The following is a 26,727-nucleotide window of genomic DNA, read 5'->3' as shown; positions in this document are numbered from 1 at the left end:
CACTTCCTAACACCATACACAAAAATAAACTCAAAATAGATTAAAGACCTAAATGTAAGGGCAGACACTCTCAAACTCTTAAAGGAAAACATAGGCAGAACACTCTGTGACATAAATCACAGCAAGATCCTTTTTGACCCATCTCCTAGAGAAATGGAAATAAAAACAAAAATAAACAAATAGGACCTAATGAAACTTAAAGGCTTTTGCACAGCGAAGGAAACCATAAGCAAGACCAAAAGAGGACGCTCAGAATGGGAGAAAATATTTGCAAATGAAGCAACTGACAAAGTATTAATCTCTATAACTTACAAGCAACTCATGCAGCTCAATATCAAAAAAGCAAAAACCCAATCCAAAAATGGGCAGAAGACCTAAATAGACATTTCTCCAAAGAAGATGTACAGATTGACAACAAACACATGAAAGAATGCTCAACATCATTAATCATTAGAGAAACGCAAATCAAAACTACAATGAGATATCATCTCACACCGGTCAGAATGGCCATCATCAAAATATCTAGAAACGATAAATGCTGGAGAGGGTGTGGAGAAAAGGGAACACTCTTGCACTGTTGGTGGGAATGTAAATTGATACAGCCACTATGGAGAATAGTCTGGAGGTTCCTTAATCGACTAAAAATAGAACTACCATACGACCCAGCAATCCCACTACTGGGCATATACCCTGAGAAAACCATAATTCAAAAAGAGTCATGTACCAAAATGTTCATTGCAGCTCTGTTTACAATAGCCCAGAGATGGAAACAACCTAAGTGTCCATCGACAGATGAATGGATAAAGAAGATGTGGCACATATATACAATGGAATATTACTCAGCCATAAAAAGAAATGAAATTAAGTTATTTGTAGTGAGGTGTATGGACCCAGAGTCTGTCATACAGAGTGAAGTAAGTCAGAAAGAGAAAAACAAATACCGTATGCTAACACATATATATGGAATCTAAGAAAAAAAAAAGGTCATGAAGAACCTAGGGGCAAGACGGGAATAAAGACACAGACCTACTAGAGAATGGACTTGAGGATATGGAGAGGAGGAAAGGTAAGCTGTGACAAAGTGAGAGTGGCATGGACATATATATACTACCAAACATAAAATAGACAGCTAGTGGGAAGCAGCCACATAGCACAGGGACATCCGCTTGGTGCTTTGTGACCACCTAGAGGGGTGGAATAGGGAGGGTGGGAGGGAGGGAGACTCAAGAGGGAAGAGATATGGGAACATATGTATATGTATAGCTGATTCACTTTGTTATAAAGCAAGAAACTAACACACCATTGTAAAGCAATTATACTCCAATAAAGATGTTAAAAAAAAGAGAAAAAGTTGGAATTCAATTTCTTTTTCTTTTTTTAATTTAATTTTATTTATTTTTATACAGCAGGTTCTTATTAGTTATCTGTTTTATACATACTAGTGTATACATGTCAATCCCAATCTCCCAATTCATCCCACCCCCACCCCCACGCCCACCCCGCTTTCCCCTGTTGGTTTCCATACCTTTGTTCTCTACATCTGTGTCTCAATTTCTGCCTTGCAGATCGGTTCATCTGTACCATTTTTCTAGATTCCACATATATGTGTTAATAAATGATATTTGTTTTTCTCTTTCTGACTTACTTCACTCTGTATGACAGTCTCTAGAAATGAACCAATTTCTCTACAAAATGAACCAATCCACATCTCTACAAATGAACCGATTTCATTCCGTTTTATGGCTGAATAATATTCCATTGTATATATATACCACATCTTCTTTATCCATTCGTCTGTCAGTGGACATTTAGGTTGCTTCCCTGAACTGGCTATTGTAAATAGTGCTGCAATGAACATTGTGGTACATGACTCTTTTTTTTTTAATGGATCTTTATTGGAGTATAATTGCTTCACAATACTGTGTTAGTTTCTGTTGCACAACAAAGTGAATCAGCTGTATTCATACACATGTCCCCATATCCCCTCCCTCTGGAGCCTCCCTCCCATCCTCTCTATCCCACCCCTCTAGGTCATCACAAAGCAGCGAGCCAATCTCCCTGTGCTGTGCTGCTGCTTCCCACCAGCCAACTATTTTACATTCGGTAGTGTATATATGTCAATGCTACTCTCACTTTGCCCCAGCTTCGCCCTCCCATCCCATGTCCTCAAGTCCATTTTCTATGTCTACCTCTTTATTCCTGCCCTGCAACTAGATTCATCAGTACCATTTTTTTTTTAGATTCCATATATATGCGTTACCATATGGTATTTGTTTTTCTCTTTCTGACTTACTTCACTCTGTATGACAGACTATAGGTCCATCCACCTCACTACAAATAACTCAATTTCATTTCTTTTTATGGCTGAGTAATATTCCATTGTATATGTGTGCCACATCTTATTTATCCATTCATCTGTCCATGGACATTTAGGTTGGTTCCAAGTCCTGGCTATTTTAAATAGTGCTGCAATGAGCATTGTGGTACATGTCTCTTTTTGAATTATGGTTTTCTCAGGGTATATGCCCAGTAGTGGGATTGCTGAATCATATGGTAGTTCTATTTTTACTTTTCTAAGGAACCTCCATACTATTCTCCATAGTGGCCGTATCAATTTACATTCCCACCAACAGTGCAGGAGGGTTCCTTTTTCACCACCCCCTTTCCAGCATTTATTGTTTCTAGATTTTTTGATAATGGCCATTCTGACCAGCAGGAGGTGATACCTCATTGTAATTTTGATTTGAATCTCTCTAATATTTAGCAATGTTGAGCAGCTTTTCATATGCCTCTTGGCCATCTGTATGTCTTCTTTGGAGAATATCTATTTAGGTCTTCTGCCCATTTTTTAACTGGATTGTTTGTTTTTTTGATATTGAGATCCATGAGGTGTTTGTATATTTTGGAGATTAATCTTTTGTCTGTTGCTTCATTTGCAAATATTTTCTCCCATTCTGAAGGTTGTCTTTTTGTCTTGTTTATGGTTTCCTTTGCTGTGCAAAAGCTTTTAAGTCCCATGTGTTTATTTTTGTTTTTATTTTCGTTACTCTAAGAGGTGGGTCAAAAAAGATCTTGCTGTGGTTTATGTCAAAGAGTGTTTATCCTATGTTTTCCTCTAAGAGTTTTATAGTGTCTGATCTTACATTTAAGTCTTAAATCCATTTGGAATTTATTTTTGTGTATGGTGTTAAGTAGTGTTCTATTTTCATTCTTTTACATGTAGCTGTCCAGTTTTCCCAGCACCACTTATTAAAGAGGCTGTCTTTTCTCCATTGTATGCTCTTGCCTCCTTTGTCATAAATTAGCTGCCGATATGTGCATGGGTTTATCTCTGGGCATTCTATCCTGTACCATTGATCTATATTTCTGTTTTTGTGGCACTACCATACTGTCTTGATTACTGTAGCTTTGTGGTATAGTTTGAAGTCAGAGAGTATGATTCCTCCAACTCTGTTTTTCTTTCTCAAGATTGGCTATTCAGTGTCTTTTTTGTTTCCATATGAATTGTAAGATTTTTTGTTCTAATTCTGTGAAGAATGCCATTGGTAATTTGATAGGGATTGCACTGAATTTGTAGATTGCTTTGGGTAGTATAGTCATTTTCACAATATTGATTCTTCTAATCCAAGAAGATGGTATATTTCTCAATCTGTTTATGTCATCTTTGATTTCTTTCATCAGTGTCTTATAGTTTTCTGAGTATAAGTATTTCACCTCCTTAGGCAGGTTTATTCCTAGGTATTTTGTTCTTTTTGTTGCAATGGTAAATAGGAGTGTTGCAATGGTAAATAGGAGTGTTTCCTTAATTTCTCTTTTTGATTTTTCATTGTTGGTGTATAAGAATGCAAGAGATTTCTGTGTATTAGTTTTGTATCCTGCAACCTTACCAAATTCATTGATTAGTTCTAGTAGTTTTCTGGTGGCATCTTTAGGATTATCTATGTATAGTATCATGTCATCCGCAAAGAGTGTCATTTTTACTTCTTCTTTTCCAATTTGTATTCCTTTTATATCTTTTTCTTCTCTGATTGCTGTAGCTGGGACTTCCAAAACTATGTTAAATAAAAGTGGCAAGAGTGGACATCCTTGTCTTCTTCCTGATCTTAGTGGAAATGCTTTCAGTTCTTCACGACGGAGTATCAGTCTTGCTGTGGGTTTGTCATACATGGTGTTTATTATGTTGAGGTAGGTTCCCTCTATGCCCATTTTCTGGACAGGTTTTATCATAAATCAGTGTTGAACTTTGTCAAAAGTTTTTTCTGCATCTATTGAGATGATTATATGGTTTTTATTCCTTAATTTGTTAATGTGGTGTATCACATTGATTGATTTTTGTATACTGAAGAATCCTTGCATCCCTGGGATAAATCCCACTTGATCGTGGTGCATGATCCTTTTAATTTGCAGTAGGATTCTGTTTGCTAGTATTTTGTTGAGGATTTTTGCATCTTTGTTCATCAGTGATATTGGTCTATAATTTTCTTTTTGGTGATATCTTTTTCTGGTTTTGGTATCAGGGTGATGGTGGCTTCATAGAATTAATTTGGGAGTGTTTCTCCCTCTGAAGTTTTTTGGAAGAGTTTGAGAAGGATTGGTTTTAGCTCTTCTCTAAATGTTTGATAAAATTCTCCTGTGAAGCCCTCTGGTCCTGGACTTTTGTTTATTGGAAGATTTTTAATTACAGTTTCAGTTTCATTACTTGTGATATGTCTGTTTATATTTTCTAATTCTTCCTGGTTCAGTCTTAGAAAATTGTACCTTGCCAAGAATTTGTCCATTTCTTCGTGGTTGTCCATTTTATTGGCATATATTTGTTTGTAGTAGTCTCTTATAATCCTTTGTATTTCTGCAGTGTCAGTTGTGATTTCTCCTTTTTTATTTCTAATTTTACTGATTTGCTGCCCTCTCCCGTTTTTTCTTGATGAGTCTGCCTCAGGGTTTATCAATTTTGTTTATTTTCTTAAAGAACCAGCTTTTAGTTTTATTGATCTTTGCTATTGTTTTCATCTTTTCTGTTTCATTTATTTCTGCTCTGATCTTTATGATTTCTTTCCTTCTACTGACTTCAGGTTTTCTTTTTTATTCTTTCTCTAGTTGTTTTAAGTGCGGGGTTAGATTGTTTATTTGAGATTTTTCTTGTTTCTTGAGATGAGACTGTATTGCTATAAACTTCCCTCTTAGAACTGCTTTTGCTGTGTCCCATAGGTTTTGGGTCATTGTGTTTTTGTTGTCTTTTGTTTCTATGTATTTTTTGATTTCCTGTTTGATTTCTTCAGTGATCTCTTGGTTATTTAGTAGCACATTGTTTAGCTTCCATGTATTTGTGTCTTTTACAGTTTTTTTCCTGTAATTGATTTCCAGCCTCATAACATTGTGGTCAGAAAAGAGGCTTGATATGATTTAATTTTCTTAAATTTTCTGACACTTGATTTGTGACCCAAGAGGTGATGTATACTGGATAATGTTCCATGTGCACTTGAGAAGAAAGTGTACTCTGCCACCTTTGGGTGGAATGTTCTGTAAATATCAATTAGATCTATCTGTTCTATTGTGTCATTTAAAGCTTGTGTTTCCTGATTTATTTTTTGTTTGGATGATCTGTCCTTTGGTGTAAATGGGGTGTTAAAGTCCCTACTATTGTTGTGTTAGTGTCAGTTTCTCCTTTCACAGTTGTTAGCATTTGCCTTATGTATTGAGGTGCTCCTATATTTGGTGCATAAACATTTATAATTGTTATATCTTCTTCTTGGATTGATCCCTTGATCATTAGGTAGTGTCCTTCCTTGTCTCTTGTAATGTTGTTTATTTTAAAGCCTGTTTTATCTGATATGAATATTGCTACTCCAGCTTTCTTTTGATTTCCATTTGCATGGAATATCTTTTTCCATCCCCTCACTTTCAGTCAGTATGTGTCCCTAGGTCTAAAGTGGATCTCTTGTAGACAGCATATATATGGGTCTTTTCTTGTATCCATTCAGAGAGACTGTGTCATTTGGTTGGAACGTTTAATCCATTCACATTTAAGGTAATTATCAATATGTATCTTCTTATTACGATTTTCTTAATTGTTTGGGGTTTGTTTTTGTAGGTCCTTTTCTTCTCTTGTGTTTCCCAGTTAGAGAAGTTCCTTTAGCATTTGTTGTAGAGATGGTTTGGTGGTGCTGAATTCTATTAGCTTTTGCTTGTCTGTAAAGCTTTTGATTCCTCATCAAATCTGAATGTGATCCTTGCCAGGTAGAGTAATCTTGGTTGCAGGCCCTTCCCTTTCGTCACTTTAAATGTATCATGCCACTCCCTTCTGGCTTGTAGAGTTCCTGCTGAGAAATCAGCTGTTAACCTTATGGGAGCTCCCTTGTATATTATTTGTCATTTTTCCCTTTTTGCTTTTAATGATTTTTCTTTGTGTTTAATTTTTGTCATTTTGATACTGTATGTCTCAGCGTGTTTCTCCTTGGGCTTATCCTGCCTGGGACTCTCTGCACTTCCTGGACTTGGGTGGCTATTTCCTTTCCCATTTAAGGAAGCTTTCGAATATAGTCTCTTCAAATAATTTCTCGGGTCCTTTCCCTCTCTCTTCTCTTTCTGGGACCCCTATAATGTCAGTGTTGGTGGGTTTAATGTTGTCTCTTATACTGTCTTCATTTCTTTCATTCTTCTTTCTTTATTCTGTTCCACATCAGAGAATTCCACCATTCTGTCTTACAGGTCACTTATCCATTCTTCTGCCTCAGTTATTCTGCTTTTGATTCCTTCTAGTGTATTTTTCATTTCAATTATTGTATTGTTCATCTCTGTTTGTTTGTTTTTAATTCTTCTAGGTCTTCGTTAAGCATTTCTTGCATCTTCTCGATCTTTGCCTCCATTCTCTTTCCGTGGTCCTGGATCATCTTCACTATCATTATTCTGAATTCTTTTTCTGGAAGGTTGCCTATCTCTACTTCATTTACTTGTTTTTCTGGGGTTTTATTTTGTTCCTTCATCTGGTACATAATCCTCTGCCTTTTCTTTTTGTCTAATATTCTGTGAATGTTTTTCGTTCCACAGGCTGCAGGATTGTAATTCTTCTTGTTTCTGCTGTCTGCCCTCTGGTGGATGAGGCTACCTAAGAGGGTTGTGCAAGCATCCTGATGGGAGGGACTGGTGGTGGGTAGAGCTGAGTGTTGCTCTGGTGTGCAGAGCTCAGTAAAACTTTAATCCACTTGTCTGCTGATGGGTGGGGCTGAGTTCCCTCCTTGTTGGTTGTTTGGCCTGAGGCGACCCAGCACTGGAGACTACAGGCCCTTTGGTGGGGCTAATGGTGGGCTCCAGGAGGTCTGACACCAAGAAGTACTTCCCAGAACTTCTGCTGCCAGTGTACTTGTCCCCACATTGAGACACAGCTGCCCCCCCCCACCTCTGCAGGAGACCCTCCAACACTAGCAGGTAGGTCTGGTTCAGTCTCCTATGGGGTCACTGCTCCTTCCCCCTGGGTCCTGATGTGCACACTACTTTGTGTGTGCCCTCCAAGAGTGGAGTCTCTGTTTCCCCCAGTCCTGTCAAAGTCCTGCAATCAAATCCCACTAGCCTTGAAAGTCTGATTCTCTAGGAATTCCTCCTCCCGTTGTGGGACCCCCAGTTTGGGAAACCTGACGTGGTGCTCAGAACCTTCACTCTAGTGGGTGGACTTTTGTGGTATAATTGTTCTCCAGTTTGTGAGTCACCCACACAGTGGTTATGGGATTTGATTTTATTGTGATTGTGCCCCTCGTACCATCTCATTGAGGCTTCTCCTTTGTCTTTGGATGTGGCGTATCATCTTTGGTGAGGTCCAATGTCTTCCTGTCAGTGATTGTTCAGCAGTTAGTTGTGATTCTGGTGCTCTCGCAAGAGGGAGTGAGTGCACATTCTTCTACTCTGCCATCTTGAACCAACCAAACTCTGGAATTCAATTTTGACAATAACCAACTAATCTGAGAAAACCTAACAGTTGGCACTTAGTTCTGGGTTTTGGGAAACTCACCCCATGAAATCTGTCTGTATCTAGGTGTAGTCCTTGTTCTCATCTCAGAAGCCCTATATGTTGAATCTAAGTTTGGGCACACTGCAATTTTTCTTTGGTGAACTTAAGTCCCTTTAAGAGGAAAAACTTTAGCAAGTGTCTTCTTGTTCAGAGGCTTGAGAAGAAAAGCAAGGAGCAAATCCTCTACCTATTGCAACAAGTTAGAACCTCTAGAGAACTTTGTATCCTCCAGATCAGCCTTTAGAATTTGTGAGAAGTAAGAAGGACTCTTCAGTAAAACCCTGAGGCATTACTATCCAGGTGAATTATTTTTCTTCACAAGTGAGGGTGAAAAGGTATTGGCTGTCTTCATCAGTGGGAATACTAAAGAAGACATGGCATAAATCAATTACAGTAAAGAATTTACTTTAGGTAGAAATGGATGTAAGTAGCATATGAGTTAGGAACAAACAACAGAGTGTCAAGGGATAATAGTGTTACTTACTGCTCGGTGGTCCTGAACAAATCTCCACCCTTACCCTTAGGTTTTCTCCCTGGTAAAGTAGGAATATTACAGGGGTAGTATCAGAAAAACTAAACCTTTAAAAAGACCTTGAATAAAGCCTGGAGAGCTTCAAATGCAAAGATGATGTGAGCTTGGATCCAGGAGAAAGACATACCTTCAAACCCTGGGGTTAGTGAGAAAGCAGTGAGCAACAGTGGGCTCAGTTGTGGGTACCACACCTTTTTGCTCACTAGCCCCAAAGCTGTGAGGGGTCTTCTCTGGTTCCCATATAGGCCACCAAAATGTTGACCTGAAATAAATAGACTGCCAGATATTTCTCCTACAAAGATGGATTTATTCAGGGTCAGCAGAGAATTACAATTTGAAGTCTGCAACCACTGCGAGCCACATGAAAGTTCCTGCACAAGGAAAGGAGAACACTTTTACACCTTGTAAAAGGACGTCCAGAGGGTATAGTCAGAAAAGAGTCTGTGGCTTTTCATTGGCTGAATCCTTGCCAGGAAAGAAGAGGAGTGTTTCTTCTTCCTGTTGGGCTCCGCTATGATCGCAGGTCATGAGAGTGCCCCCTTCTGGTCTCTCAACTTCTGTTTAACTGAGGTTTCTGTTTATTAATTTTTATAATAGCATTTCCTTATTATTCTTTTGATGTCTGCAAAATGTCTAGTGACATCTCCTGTTTCATTCTTGATATTATTAATCTGTGTCTTCTCTTATTTTTCTTTGTCAGTCTTGCTAGAGGTTTGTCAATTTTAGAGTCTTTTCAAAGAACCAGCTCTTTGCTTCATTGTTTTTATATTTTTGCTGTTGTTTTCAATTTCATTGATTTCTAGTGTTGCCTTTATTATCTCCACCCCCTTGCTTGTTTTGAGTTTATTTTGAACTCTTTTTTTAGGTTCTTGAAGTAGAAGCTCAGATTATTTATTTGAGAACTTTCCTCTTATCTTTCTAGTGTACATATTTGTGCTATAAATTTTCTTCTCAGCACTGCTTTTGCTGTGTCCCACAAACTTTGATATGTTGTATTTTTATTTTTATTCTCTCTAATGTATTTTTTACCTTCCCCTGAGACTTCCTCTTTGACCCATGGATTATTTATGTGTGCTGTCTTGTTTCCAAGTGTTGGAGATATTCCTGTTATCTTTTTTCTAGTTTGATGCCATTGTGATAACAGAACACACTGTATGATTTCAATTTTTTTAAGTTTGTTCAGGTTTGTTTATGGCTTAGGGTGCAGTCTATGTTGGTACATGTTCTGTGGACAATTGAAAGAATGTGTAGTCTGCTGTTCTTGTGTGGAATATTCTATAAATGCCAATTAGATGCTGCAGGTTGATGGTGTTGTTGAGTTCATTTTTATTTTGCTGATTTTGTCTAGTTTTTTCCATCAAAACTCAAAGAGAGAAATTGAAGTTTCTAACTATAATTGTTTATTTGTCTATTGTTCTTTTCAGTTCTATCAATTTTTGCAACACATATTTTGTGGCTCTGTTATTTGGTGCATACCCATTTAGGATTGCATGTTCTCTTGCAAACCTATGAACTATAGGCTTATATAATAAGGAAACTACAAGTTATCTTGTAGTACAAGTAACTACACTACAGTTAATGTGGAGACATATGTGTCCTTGTTCAAGCAGGTGCTCAGAGGTCAGTAATAAGACCTGGAAGATGACAGGGAAGTCTGACTTTCATTTCATGCTGCCAAAAGGAACACAAAGTGGAATTCAGTAGGATTTTTGTCAAACTCTACTCATACTGTTCAGTTGATGCTCCTCATGCACTTGAAAAAGTGATTATCTCTGCAAGCACTGATGTTGAAGCATGGCGTCCTTTAACTGCTGTCTTTGTAAGGGCCATGAGGGAAAATGACATCCCCACAGTTGAAGCCTCCCATCTTCCTGAATGGACTTGATAATAGCACTTTCAGACACTCTGGAAAGACACTAATAGTGGGGCCTTGAACTGGAAGGAGGGAGAATCCCCAGGAGTTGGACCTGAAATTTGAGCCAGAGGCAAACACAGAAATTGCCCATTTGTGGAGGTGGCCCAGCCTTAGCCCTAGAAGTATGCCAGGAGGTGGGCACAGAGGTACACTGTAGAGGAGCCTAAACATGGGGTAAGTATCTGATAGTAGCCACATCTAAAAACAGAGGCAAGTTCTACTCATTTTCTCTATTACTACCAGTGTATGCATGGGAAATTTCAACTACAGCTTTGATTGTACACTATTGTAGAAAATCAGCATATATGTCTGACTGAAATTTGGGCAGAATGAAAAAGGGTATGAATCCCAGTCACCCAAGGTCAGAATGTCACTTCACTTTTAGGGTTGATCTGGGACAAAGTAAACCTAAAGGAAATGATCTAAGCATAAATTGGATATTATATATTTCTGACTGCAGTAAGGAGGGAGGCAGTTATTGCAAAGGTAACATGGAAGGTGTCCTTGGGAAGCAATGTAAATAAGGAAAAAACTGGGTTAGCAGAAATAGAAGACATACTGCTCTCTTTGGGTAACACAGCTTTTGTAAAAAAAAAAAATCATCAAGTATCTTTCAAATTTCATATAATGGTGGGAAATAATTTTCTCTCCTCTTTAAGATGAAAGCCGTTTTATTGATTTACTTATCTGATACTTTAAATAGATCACTAGACTCTGCAGAAAAATTTAAGAGTCACAAGAAGTTCAAAAGTAAAAGGTTAACTAGCCATGGGAAGAAACCAAAGTGGAAATACCTCAAAAGTTGTAGCAAAAAAGCAGTGGCAACTGTTAAACTCTCCAAATGATGAGCATTCTATCCTTTTACCATAAATAATTCTTCTAACCAGCATTTTTCATAACTGTCCTTCATTGTAGAGAATGGAACATAATTTGGTATCAAATTTTGCTTTTGATAATGTACAATAGAACTGATTATTGTCTGCCTAATTCCAAAAAGTAAAGCAGAGAGGCTCTTTCAGAATTTGACAGTTGAGCTGGCTTTGTCTGGACTAAATATCTCCTGTGTGTGGAGAGGAGTGAAGACTTTTATGAATGCAAATGAATGACAGTATTGTTAGAGTATAAGAGTATCAACCATGTGTAGAGGGGATAAAAATAGAATGTAGAGGCCCCTGGCAGCAATCTCAGTCTCAGAATGAGGAAAATACAAAGAAAAGTGTGCAAATATGGGTGCTTTATACTAATAAAATATAGATTTGGTTAAAATTTTATAATGCGTGTACTGCATAATGTCACCACTGCACCATTTATATAGTGTGTAGAACTTATAATTCTTCAAGACATAGACAGGATTCCGTTTTTGCATATGCTGTGCCTTATGCATAGAATATTCTTTCCCTGCACCTTTAGTTGGTTGAGAACTGTTCATATGTCCAGAGTATTTCCAGTGTCTTCTTCCAAGAATACCATCTGAGAGATTGAATATACACACAGACAGTGGCCAGATCATATATAACAATAGAACTATAACTCACAACGTCTTCAGTAACCAGCCCAGGAAGCCAAACAATAATTTCTTAGCAACGGCTCCAAAACGATCAGGACATAGGCAGTGATTGCCAGCTTCCCTATTTTTTTGCCCTGCTTCCAACTTAGGACCAACAAGGTAAAGCCAAACATGCTCCCCAAACCAATCACATAGGATGTTCAGTTTCTAGTTAGCCAACCTCTAGCTTTCCCATGACAACAGCCTCTAGTCAGAACATACCTGAAACCTTCCCTTTTTTCACACCACTTCTCTCTCTGCCTTTGAGTCTCTGCCAAACGCAAATGATTGTGCTTGATGCCTTTGCTTTAACAAGCTCAGAATAAATAGCTTTTTTTGTCCTCATTCAATGATTTATTTATTTCCATATGTCCCTGCTTTTATCTTCCTAGCATCAGTGTCAAAGGATTTAATTTCGAGTTATTGATACTTTCACAAATATGTCTGGCTTATGTCATAGGACTATAATGTCTCTCAATTTAATAAAGATTCAGTAAAAATTCAACAGATTGTGGAGCTGGTCTGTATCGTCATCAGAGATATTTTAGTTTTCAGCATAATATGCTGTACATATTTTGTTAGATATATAGGTAAGCATTTCAACTTTTGGTGCTATTGCATATAGTCCTGTCTGTTAAATTTACAATACCAATTGTTCATTACTGGTATATAGAAATATAATTGATTTTTGTAATTTACTTATGTCCTGTGACCTTTCTAAACTCACTAAGTATTAACTCAAGAGGAGTTAAAACATATTCACACAAAAACCTGCATGTGATGCTTTGTTCATAATTGCCAAAAACTGGAAACAACCCAATTTCACTTCAACTGGTAAATGGACAAAAAAAATTATGATACATCCATACAATGGAATACTACTAAACAATAAAGTAACAGACATTCAATAATGTGGATGAATCTCACATGTATTATGCTAAGTGAAAGAAACCAGAATCAAAAGGCTTCAAATACATGATTTCATTTATGTGATACTCTAGAAAAGGCAAAACTATAGGTGGGGGAACAGATCAATGGTTGCCATGGGTTACTGGCTGGGAAGAGATTGACTGCAAAGAAGCAGCCAGAGGACATGTTTTGGAGTTGATGAAACCATTCTGTACCTTGATCATGATGTGATTATGGGACTGTATGCATTTGTCAATGCTCATAGAATTTTACAACAAAAACGTGAATTTTAGTGTATTAAATTTAAAAATCAATTAACTGTGTATTTTTTTCTTAATCTATTCATAGGAATGTAGGACAAAGAACGAGGGAGATATTTCACTATATTGGGTTCCACTCTTGGTCAACTTAAATCATTTAGTCTAGATGCCATGTATAAGAGCCATAGACAAAATAAGAAGTTTCTGGTTAGAGTCTCCAGGATGTTGAAAATGATCCCCATTCTGTGCTTCTTATGGAACATTTTCTAATAATCAACTTTGGGCAAAAGGAAGGATCTGTCCTGAGAGGTAGAGTTCTCTATCACTGACAATGATCAAATAACTCAACCTGAACAACCACTCTGTGGGAATTCTGGAGAGAGGGGAATTGAAGAACTCCAAACCCTGAGATTCCAATATTCTATCAAAATAAGATAAGTGGGTTGTAAAGATAGATGTGAATCGCTGATACATGTAAAGGAAATGTTGAAAACAAGAGTGCTGGGCTTGCCTGAACCATTGAAAAATTGCATTTATTCAAGTTTTTTTTTCACATTTTGTTTTATTTTATTTATTTATTTATTTATTTTAACATCTTTATTGGAGTATAATTGCTTTACATTGTTGTGTTAGTTTCTGCTGTATAACAGAGTGAATCAGCTATACATATACATATATCCCCATATTCCCTCCCTCTTGCATCTCCCTCCCACCCTCCATATCCCACCCCTCTAGGTGGTTGCAAAGCACTGAGCTGATCTCCCTGTGCTATGCAGCTGCTTCCCACTAGCTATCCATTTTACATTTGGTAGTGTATATATGTCAATGCTACTCTCTCACTTCTTCCCAGCTTACCCTTCCCCCTCCCCATGTCATCAAGTCTATTCTCTTCATCTATGTCTTTATTCCTGTCCTGCCCCTAGGTTCATCAGAATCGTTTTTGTTTTTTTTTTAGATTCCATGTATATGTGTTAGCATACGGTATTTGTTTTTCTGTCTCTGACTTACTTCACTCTGTATGACAGACTCTCAGTCCATCCACCTCATTACAAATAACTCAATTTTGTTTCTTTTTATGGCTGAGTAATATTCCATTGTATATATGTGCCATATTTTTTCATCCATTCATCTGTCGATGGACACTTAGGTTGCTTCCATGTCCTGGCTATTGTAAATAGTGCTGCAATGAACATTGTGGTACATGACTCTTTTTGAATTATGGTTTTATAACTTTTATATACAAAACTTTTTGAAATTTAAGTCACTAAAGTTTTTCTGATGTTTTTAAGCTCGCATATGTCTGCTTCATGTATTGTTATATCCGTAATCCTATTTAGTGTTATCATTCCATTAGCTATTCAATATGTGTGTGTGTATTATCTTTTTTTTTTTTTTTTTTGGCTGCACTGTGTGGCATGTGGAACTTCCCCGACCAGGGATTGAACCCGTACCCCCTGCCAGGGACACAGAGTCTTAACCACTGGACCACCAGGGAAGTCCTGGATATTATTGAATTTAGTTTTAATTTATTCAAAATACATTCAAATAGTTTTATATTTCTGTATAGGAAAAAAACACTCCATTTTAAAGATGAAACTTAAGTTTTAGTGGCTAACTTAACTATAAAACTCAAGATAGCCAGTTGCCCACCTACACTGGATTAATATATCTGTCTCCCATGATATATACAGATGAATAAGTAAATAAAACCTGTATTTCTCATTATTCTTTACTTCCCTAAAAATTTTTATACAATTTTTAAAGGTTATTTTCCATTTACAGTTATTACAAAATATTGGCTCTATTCCCCGTGGTGTACAGTACACCCTTGAGCCCATCTTACACCCAAGAGTTTGTACCTCCCACTCCCTCATCCCTATATTTCTCCCCCTTCCCACTGGTAACCACTCATTTGTTCTATCTGTGAGTCTGCTTCTTTTTTGTTATATTCAGTAGTTTGTTGTATTTTTTAGATTCCACATATAAGTGATATCATACAGCATTTGTCTTTCTCTGTCTGATTTATGTCACTTAGCATAATGCCCTCTAAGTCCATCCACATTGCTATAAATGGCAAAATTTTCATTCTTTTTTATGGTTGAGTAATATTCTACTGTATATAAATACATATACCACATCTTCTTTATGCATTCATCTGTCAATGGACACTTAGGTTGTTTCCATATCTTGGCAATTCTAAATAATGCTGCTATGAACATTGGGGTGCATGTAACTTTTCAAACTAGTGTTCTTTACTTCTTATTATGGGTAAATGGGCCTATAAAGATCTATAAGGACAAAATAAATGGGCAATCATGAATGTTTTAGGGACATGGAAATAAATTAACTTGTGCATGGAAGGTGTTTTAACAGAGATAGGCAGAAATACCCATAATTCTGAAGAACTTCTTCCCACTGTCTTTTATATATGTAGGCACTTTGCTAGCTGGGATTGGGCTTGGCAGAGGTAAATTGAGAGAAGTTATCCAGAACATTCTTTAAATAAAAGGCAAGATTTAGATTAGATTCAAGATTCATCATTGTTCTCTATGTATGTCTCTCTGTTAGTGAACATGTGTAAGTGCACTCTTAGATGCACTTATTTCCACTCATGTTTCTCTGTGAACATCATACATGTAGACATGTGAATAATTATGATGTAATGTACACTTTTCTCCAGATTCCCACAACTTTGAATATGTCAACCATCAACTGTAAATAGTTCAGTAAAGGATTTCTTAATTATAGATGTATCGAATTCTACAACATAGCTTTGTGAGTTGTGTTACTTTTGCAAGTTAGATATTCCTTGAAGTTCCTATCAATAAAATATCCCTCCAAAATAAAAGTACGTTCTGTGATCTAACATCTAATATTTTTCAGATCGTTACCCTTAAGAAAAAATTAGAAACTTCTTCTTATAGGAAGTAAATTTAGTGCCTGATTCCTAAATCATTTGAGTTGCTTGTAGAAAGTATATGCAAAGTTTTGAAATGCCTTAGCTTTGCTGAAATGGATCAGAAAGGTCATGGGCAGTAAGACGATCCACCAGGGTAGCAGCACAGATAATAGCTCATGTGTGCAAAGCAGTCCTTTGCTGTGCAAGATGATAGTGTGCGACCACATACACTTCAGTTGAGTTTTTAACAACAACAAAAATCTCAAAGCAGTCTAGGCTATAGACTTAATAGCCAGTTGGAGTTATGCAAGCTTCAAGAAGAAGAAAATGGGTTTCCTCTCTCTCTAATTATTGTACTAGTTAGCTCAGAGAGCCATACGATTCATGAAAAACTGAAATATCATTGTGGTAGGTTGAATAGTGTCCCCCAAATAGTCATGTCTGCCTAGGACTTCAGAATATGACCTTGGTTGGAAATAGGGTCTTTGCAGATGTGACTAAATTATGGATAGAGATGAGCTCTTGTTAAATTATGGTGGGCCCCTAACCCAATGAGATTTTCTCTACGAGAGGCAGGGAGGAACACACAGAATAGAAGATCATTTGAAGCCAGGGGTAGGCAGACATTGGAGTAGCATACAAGCCAAGGAATGCCTGGGGCCACCAGAAGCTGGAAGAGGTAAAGAACCGACTTTTCCCTAGAGCCCTCAGAGGGAACACAGCCCTACGGATGCCTTGATCTCAGATTTTCGCCTCCAGAATTGTGAGAGAATAAATCTCCGTTGTTTTAAGACATCACATTTTCGATAATTTGTTATGGAAACACTAGGAAACTAAGAAAAATTTGAAATCTATTTGGGCTCATTTTCATCATTGTGCATATATCTTTAATTTTTTGAACCTTTTCATTATTCTGTATGTATCTTTTTTATATTGAATATTCAGATGCCAAACTTTATAAGCAGTTTTCACGTTATTTCCATCCCTATTTTACTGAAAGGCTATTTTAGATTAACTTGAATTTCCTTCAATAAATTGCTTTCATTTTTAATTGGCCAAAATGACCCAGCCACTTCTAAGGTAGAATAATCAAGATAAGTGGATGAATCAATATTTCAGAATGAGAAAAATGCTCCCTACAGGAAAGGTTCTTTTTTTCATACTTTTCATTCCTAGACTGGGTTGACAGATTTCATTTATTTAATATAAAACATGTGAACATAAACACGTTGTTATTCTCTAAATGTCTTACCCTTCACATTTAGTTTTTTTTTTAACTTGCTGATGGATGCTATCTATTTAATTCAATTAAATTAGCATGTTATACTTGATTGATTAATTAAATCTTGATTCAGCAATTTTGTTACCTTTTTTTCAGGGATACTTTTACTGTCACTCTTAAGAACAGAAAATCTCTCAATGTGAGAAAACTCTCCAAGTACTTAAGCAGCATGAAAACCTTTGTTGATAATTGTAACCAACTGATGTTTTACATGGAGAAACTGACACCCATCAAGATTGGCCTTTATTGTTCTAAATTCTCTCAGAAGAAAAATGCACAAAAACTTTTAAATCTACTCATGTGGGTCCACAGACACCTTGAAACTCTAGGTATAGTTCTTAAAAAAATATAAAGGACCTAGAGAAATAGATCCTTTCATTTCTGTAACTTTATGAGTAAAAATTTGAAACGGAATTGCCCAGAATAATTTCTCCGAAACCAAAGTTGAAACTCAGTTAGGAACCAACAAAGAGATTAAATCGCTCTGGTATTTTCTGGTAATAAATAGTTGAAAGACAGCTGTTTATAAAAAGACTTGTAAAGCAGAAACTTGAAGAATGACCATTTCAAACAAAGTTTCTTTTTGTCTGGGTGACATGGAGTGGTCATGGCTTATGGGTCCACTGTGGTCAGTCATTTAGAATGAATTCTTCCTACTTAATCACTTCTCTGATTGCTTGATTGTTGTTATTGTTTGCATTGCAGTGTCTTTACTCCAACAAGTAAGATGTCATTTCCTTCTTTATTCATGTTGGCATGGATCTTCTGGAGTGGAATGTCATCCTGGCACACAGTCACTGCTGCCTAACAGAGATATGTGGCATTTATAAAGCCTTTCTAATACACAGGGTTACTTATCCAAATTGTGCACCATCTGGGTTAATACAAATAAAGTTGTAATAAATCATTCATCACAATGTGAAATTTTATATAAATTCACATGAATTGTTTTTTTTAACTTACCACATGGATGTTCCCCAGCAGATCTATGGCTCTATAAATCCAAGGAAGTTTATTTGCTAATAATCCCATGATTACAGCTTTGTTTGTTAGTTGCTTTATGCCCCACATAAAATTGTCATTTTTTTACTGTTGGCAAGAGACCCTTGATTCAAAACCGTTTAATATGGTGCCTTTTGTGCAGATGGGTTTCGTCCATCCACTGTGCTCCATCATGTCTAAATTTCAGGGCAATAGCATTTTGACAATATGCCTAGTGATAAAAAAACTATAATGTTATATTTCAGGTGCATTTCACCTTTACACAAGTGTGATATATACATATTCCTACTTCCTCCTAAAATAAAAGACATTTAAAAAACTTGAACGCAAAGGATTTTTGACTTTCCCAAATATCTTCCAAGAGAAAGCCAATGGCAATACTTCATATACAAAGGGAGTAAACAAGAAAAGACACTGGAGGCTTGGAAAAAGGGGGCAACAAGTCCCTTCCAACTCTGCTGAATTGGGAAGGAATTAACAGGAGCCTTCTGTTTCAATGCCTTTCTCTTCCAACCACCTGAGTTCACAGAAAGCCTCTCCTACGCCATTCAGGATCCCTGCTGAATACTGAGCTTGAATGGATCTGGAAGAAAAAGATGCTGAAAGACAAATGAACAAAGGCACCTCAACACAGGGTTCTTGGGTGGTTCCCCTACTCTTATACTTTGGAGAAATTACTTGTTTTATGTCAGTCTTCCCCACTAGACTATAAACTTTAGTCTTTGGAACAGAGTATGTTGAGCACATGAAACAAAAACAACAAAAGCTATTTATCTAAAGTTGCAGAGGGTGAATTTGTTATTAAAGGAAACGGGAATCTCAGGTAACACAATTGCAAGGTGTTCCTTATGAGAATCTCAAAATCTCTTATGGCCCATAAGATGTCTCATCCTTGTTTCATATCTCTGTGTCTGCTTCCTTCTCTCAACCCTCAAGAGAAGTAGGGCAAATATTATCACATCCGTTTATAGATGTCAAAGGTCAGAAGATAGCTGCTGAAATTAGAACCTAAATTTTTTTTAATTTCAGCTCTGTGCTCCTATTTTTACCTTGTAGCGTCAAATTCTGCTGTGTACTCTTCAGCTGGTCAAGGAGTGAGTGATCTTAACCCAGTGATCCTCAAACATTTTGGCGCCAGGGACTGGTTTCCATGGAAAACAATTTCTCCAAGGAGGGAGGGGAGATGGTTCAGGCGGTAATGCAGGCAATGGGGAGTGGCTGATGAAGCTTCACTCCTCGCCTGCCACTCCTCTCCTGCGTGCGGCCCGTTCCTAACAGGCCACGGACAGGGGGTTGGGGACCCCTGTCTTAACCCCAACAAGCTGCACTTTTCTCTCTGTGAAATTATGGTAAATAATACTTGCCTTTTACATCTATAATGTTAGCATTATCAAAAATATATATAAAGTATATATATAGATAGATATTCTAAATCAAAATGTCTAGACAAATTCTTTGCTATTACATTTTTCAACAGATTTTTGAATTCCTCGCACCTTTCTCTATCCACCCTCCCACCTTTCCATCTCAAATCTGGAGAAAGTAAAGTTTTTCCACATCTGATGTCTATCTAATATATCGTTACTTAGCAGCAGACCTTAACTATGATATTCATTAAGAACAGATGATAAGATGTAAACTGTGTTTAAATGAATTCCTTCCATTTAAAGTATATGGAAGATTTATGCTATTTTCACAAGTCAGCAGTCTTTATAATGAATCCTTAAAATAGTGATTTGTACCTTGGAAGTCAACAGATACAGTTATAATGGCATGTTGATTATCTCCAGAATTTCAAAATGCCTACCTAAAATCATGCATGTATCCATGTATGTATAGCAAATCTGTATAGGCTAAGTGTCAAGTTTCCATGTTTATAGGACTTATATTAAATGGTCTCTAATTAATTTCATGAGAAATTGAATTAATTAGTTAATAATTACAATTTCTTTGATAAACAAAGTATTTTTTAAAACAGGGAGCCCATGAAGAAACAAAATGAAAGCATCTCTTGATAGTACAAAGTTGGAAAAATTCTGCATTCCAGCTTCCAAAATAAATTGGTTCTTAGCTGAAGTGGATGTGTCCTGGGAGGAGGAAACTGACATTCAGCACCATGCCACTGGCGTGGTCCACACTGTGGGAGCCCCTTCAGAGTGAAATGCTACCCATGAACTGCTTCATGGGTAAAATGTATCAATACATTGTGTAGGGTGAAAAACTGGGAAGCTAAATGTGAATGTGCCCCCAGACAGGAGGGGAATATGTTCTGGTTGGATAGTGACCCCCCCAAAATCCCTGTGTACCTAAAACCTCAGAATGTGACCTTGTTTGGAAATACGATCTTTGAAAATGTAATTAGTTAAGATGAGGTCATACTGGCATAGGGTGGGCCCTAAATCCAGTGATTGGTGTTTTCATAAGAGATTCGGAGACACACAGACACACAAGGAAGAAGGCCCTGTGAAGATGGAAACAGATTTTGGAGTGATGTGTCCATAAGCCAAGGAATGCCAGGGTTGCTGGCAACCACTAGAAGCTAGAAAATGGCAATGAAGGATTTTTCCTTACAGTTTTCAGAGAGAGCATGACCCCACCAATACCTTGATTTCATACTTCTAGCCTTCAGAATTGTGAGAATAAGTTTCTGTTGTTTTAAGCTACCCAGTTTTTGTGGTATTTATTATGGAAGCCCTAGGAAATTAATGCAGAGGGTTGAAGGATTTTTGAAAATGATTATGCTTACTGATTAACAAGCCCTACTCCTCTACTTGGACCCACATTGCAAGGCAGGTGTTTTTCCCCGGATGTTTTCTTTGCTTCTTGTCAGGCTTAAATTTTCCAGAGTCAAGCAGTGAACCCTAATTCTGCATACAAATTAAAGTTAGTTGCCCAAACATTATAGTACAATTTTCCAAAGAAATTAATTTACTTAGCTCCTTGATTTGTTTACACTCAGAGCATCTGAGTCATTTTCTTGTGTAAGTAAAATGACGTATTTATGTACGACTCTCTGTGTGTGTGCGTATACTTATGCATGTTGTACACAGGAACATGATTTACTTTTTTCCAGATTGAACACTTCCTAATGTGTTAGAGTTTCCAATAAGACAACTGCCATCAGTTAAACAGCCATTAAATTGAGAAAGACTAACTTCAGCAAAAATTTATTGATGTTCATTATCGAAGAACAATAAACGCCATAAATGTTACATAAATGCCACAATGCAGTTCATGATTTCTTTTTGTTGTTGATGTGTTTCTTTTTATTCCAGCTTTATTGAGATATAATTGACATGTAATATTGTATAGGTTTAAGATGTACAATGAAATGATTTGTAATGTGTATATATGCAAATGATTACCACAATAAAGTTAGTTAACACATCTATCCCCTCATGTAGTTACAATTTTTTGTGGGTGGTGAGAACTTTTAGGATGTACTCTCTTAGCAACTTTGAAATATACAATACAGTATTCTTAACTGTATCACTGTGCTATACATTACATTTTAAAGCTGGAATTTTGTAACCTTTGACTACCTTCATCCATTTCTCCTCCCACCCCTGGTAAATACCAGTCTACTCTCCGTTTCTATGAGTTCAGTTATTTTAGATTCCACATATAAGTGATATCATGTAGTATTTGTCCTTCTCTGACTTATCTTACTTAGCTAATATCCTCAAGGTCCATCCACATTTTCGTACATGACAAGATTTCCTTCTTTTTTATGACAATAATATTGCACTGTATATAAATACATATAACAATTTCTATATCCATCCATCTGTCAGTGGACGCTTATGTTGTATCCATACCTTGGCTATTGTGAATAATGCTGAAGTGAACGTGCGACTGCAGATATCTCTTTAAGATACTGATTTTATTTCTTTGGGATATATAATCAGAAGTGGAACTGCTGGAATATGTGGTAGTTACAATTTTAAATTTTTGGATGAACTTCCATGGTTATCTATAAAGGCTGAACCAATTTATATTCCACCAACAGTGCACAAGAGTTCCCTTTTCTCTACACCCTCACCAATGCTTATTAATGCTTATCTTTTTGATCATAGCCATTCTAAAAAGAGTGAGGTGATTGTGGTTTTTATGTGCATTTTCCTGATGACTAGTGATGTTGAGCACCTTTTTATGTACCTGTTGGCCATTTGGATGTCTTCTTTCCACGCTACGGCAGAAAAAATACAAGATGAGCTGAGAACATCTTGTTCTGACACAAATTAAGTGCTCAAGGAATTATGGAGATACATCAAAAGGACACAGTAGCCAGACTGAAGGGGCTCCCATTGATCAAATCTTCGAGAAGTTGAGCATCAAATTAAATAATAATAGTAAAGATTGTAACCCACTGACTGAAGTAAGAATGCATGAGTCCATACTAGTATAAATAAATTATAAATAAATAAATAAATGGTTTGGCGAAGGAGAGATATTTACATATTCTCAAATTATTTACTCACAGAATAATTTCACAAAGGAGGACCCTGATAGGCATTACCATAATAAAGTGATCAAAGTTAGCATCACCAGAAATAGGACTTAGAGAAGTCACATTCCATCTGATAGAACACACTGAGAGGAAGAAGCATCACTTGTACATTATCAATATGCAAAACTGAATCAAATCGTGAGGAAGACCCCATAAGGAACATTCCACAAAATAATTAGGCCTACAGCCTTCTAGAAAGTCAAGGTCATGAAAGTCAAGGGAAAATGAAAGAACTGATCAAGAATCATGGAGACTAAAAAGCCATGATAATGTAATGCTAAGCATGATTCTGGACTGGATCCTTTTTTGCTGTAACTGACATTATTGAGATAAAAGGATAAATGTGAATTTGGTCTGAGCATTCTATGGTAGTAATGTTACTTTCCTGATTATGATTATTTGATTGTTAATCGTGTTATTTAAGAGAATGATCTAGAGTATTTGGTGGTTAAAGACATCATGTTGACAATTTACCCTCAAACGATTCAGAAAAAAACCTTCTTTAGACTGAACTTGAAACTTTTCTGTAGGTTTGTGATTATTTTTTTAAAAAAACAAACACTACTGCATTATTTCTGAGAATAAAAATGATAAAGTAGAGATTTTGCTTAGATGCCAAAAATACCTTGGTCTAGGATCTGGTCCTGAGTTCTATAGACCAAAAATGTCCATATGTAAATGTATTCAGAAGTGATCTTTGTATTGGAGGGGCAAACTCATATTAATCAAATTCACAGGAGGAGACAGTATAAATCACTATGCAAAATCTTTTTTTTTCTGCATAAATGGTCAAGAATTCTTTTTAAACTTTTAAATTTTTGTACTGTATTTTTTAATTTTTATTTTGTATTGGAGTATAGTTGATTTACAATGTTGTGTTAGTTTCAGGTGTACAGCAAAGTGATTTAGTTATACATATACATGTATCTATTCTTTTTTGGATTCTTTTCCCATATGGGTTACTACCGAGTATTGAATAAAGTTCCTGGTGCTATATAATAGATCCTTGTTGATTATTTTACATATAGTAGTATGTATATGTTAACCCCAACCTCTTACTTTATCCCTCCCCCTCCACATTTCCCTCTGGTAATCATAAGTTTGTTTTCTAGTCTGTGAGTCTGTTTCTGTTTTGTAAATAAGTTCATTTGTATCATTTTTTAGATTCCACATATAAGTGGTATCATATGATATTTGTCTTTATCTGACTTACTTCACTTAGTATTATAATATCTAGGTCCATCCACGTTGCTGTAAATGGCATTGTTTCATTCTATTTTTATGGCTGAGTAATATTCCATTGTATATATGTACCACATCTTTATCCATTCATCTGTCAATGGACATTTAGGTTGATTCCATGTCTTGTCTATTGTAAATAGTGCTGCAATGAAAGTTGGGGTGCATGTATTTTTTGAAGTATGGTTTTCCACAGATATATGCCCAAGAGTGGGATTGCTGGATCATATGGTAGCTCTATGTTTAGTATTTTTAAGGAACCTCCATACTATTCTCCATAGTGGTTGAACCAATTTACATTCCCACCAACAGTGTAGGAGGGTTCCCTTTTCTCCACACCCTCTCCAGCATTTATTGTCTGTAGACTTTTTGACGATGGACATTCTGACTGGTGTGAGGTGATACCTCATTGTAGTTTTGATTTGCAGTTTTCTAATAACAACATTGAGCCTCTTTTCATGTGCTTTTTGACCATCCATATGACTTCTTTGGAGAAATGTCTATTTAGATTTTCTGTCCATTTTTTGATTGGGTGACTTTTGTTTTATGTGTGTGTATGTGCGTGTTTGTGTGTGTGTGTATGTGTGTGTGTGTGTGTGAGTTTTTGTTTTGATATTGAGCTGCATGAGCTGTTTGTATATTTTGGAGATTAATCCCTTGTTGGTTGCTTCATTTGCAAATATTTTCTTCCATTCTGTGAGTTGTGTTTTCATTTTGTTTATGGTTTCTTTGCTGTGCAAAAGCTTTTAAGTTTCATTAGATCTCATTGTTTATTTTTGTTTCTGTTTTCATTACTCTAGGAGGAGGATCCAAAAAGATATTGCTACGATTTATGTCATAGAGTGTTCTGCCTATGTTTTCCTCTGAGAGTTTTATAGTGTCTGGCCTTACATTTAGGTCTTTAATCTATTTTGAGTTTATTTTTGTGTATGGTGTTAGGGAATGTTCTAATTTCATTCTTTTACATGTAGCTGTCCAGTTTTCCCAGCACCACTTATTGAAGAGACTGTCTTTTCTCCATTGTATATTCTTGCCTCCACTGTTGTAGATTAATTGACCATAGTCGTGTTGGTTTATTTCTGGGCTTTCTATCCTGTTCCACTGGTCTATAAGTCTGCCTTTGTGCCAGTACCGTACTGTTTTGATAACTGTCGCTTTATAGTGTAGTCTGAAGTCAGGGAGCCTGATTGCTCCAGCTCTGTTTTTCTTTCTCAAGGTTGCTTTGGCTATTCAGGGTCCTTCATGTTTCCACACAAATTTTAAGGGGTTTTTGTTCTAGATCTGCAAAAAATGCCATTGGTGGTTTGATAGGGATTGCATTTAACCTGTAGATTACCTTGGGTAGTGTAATCATTTTGACAATATTGATTCTCCCAATCCAAGGACATGGTATATCTTTCCATCTGTTTGTGTCATCTTCAACTTCTTTCATCATCATCTTATAGTTTTCAGAGTACAGTTCTTTTGCCTCCTTAGGTAGGTTTGTTCTGCTGCAAAATCATTTGATCACAATTTTTAAAATATATAATGTCCAAGGGGAATCAACCACTCAAAATCATTGGTGGACTATCATCTTCCTGCAAGGAAAATATTTAATGGAATTTCTAAGTAAATCAGAAGACAATGTTGGGGAAACATGGAGCAAGAGTTAAAGGATGGTTAATGGCTAATATCATCAAACTATTATAAACATCTAAATATTTTTCCATTATGTATAGAAGTCCTGGGCTTTGAAGTTAAAAAGACTTGAATTGAAATTCTAGTTTCAGACTTTATGTGTTCTTGAGCAAATTAATTAACCTTTAGAAGTCTCAGTTTCCTCACTCAAAAAGTGAAGTCTGTAACTTTGCAAGACTAATTTGAGGATTGAATAAACTAATGCACGTAAAGCATTTAGCACACAGTTTATACTAAACAAGTGTTAAGTTTTGGTTACTATTCTTATTTTGCCAGCTAAGTGTGCTGAATAACTGCATTGAAAGGCAGAGGCCCTTGTTTTTCTAAGAACCTTGGAAATATACTAGTAAATTCTTATTCATTGTCTTACTATTTCCAACCAACCTGATAACGTTCCACCCTGGGTTAACTCAGCATTTCTGCAGACTGGGTGAAATGCTATTGATAATCTAAAACTTTAGAAAAAAATACAGCCATTCTTTTATAAGATGCCTAATGAAATGCCTGAAACATGTTAGAGGCTTAATGAATATTTGATGAATGAATAACTCCATGAATAAAAGATAGCCATGAATAGAATCTGGATGTCTTCAAAAGTCCTCAGTACTCACATATAGATTGTCAATTAGGATAGATTATGTTTATAGTTGTCTAACCTTAGTCATTACACAGAGTGTTTTTCTTAATTTCATTCTCAAATTATACTCTTAAAGTTTTAGAGTTACCTTGAAGGTGTGAGATAATTTTTGGAAATACAGTTGTAAAACTTATCCAAAAGATTCTATTCTGGGCAACTCATTCTCTGGTAATACCAATGCATGAGATGTTTCCCTACTAAAATGCAGGCCCAAGGTATACAACAGCATTGTTGATGCCTAATAATTTAATGCCATTTCCAATAATGCCCAAATTATTTCATATGTTGTTCATTGAATATACTCTATAGTATAACTTCCA

Source organism: Mesoplodon mirus, assembly GCF_964341445.2.
Source record: "Mesoplodon mirus genome assembly, chromosome: 13".
In the NCBI taxonomy this organism is placed as follows: Eukaryota; Metazoa; Chordata; class Mammalia; order Artiodactyla; family Ziphiidae; genus Mesoplodon; species Mesoplodon mirus.
The sequence above is the reverse complement of the archived record's forward strand: the minus strand, read 5'-3'. Positions refer to the sequence as shown.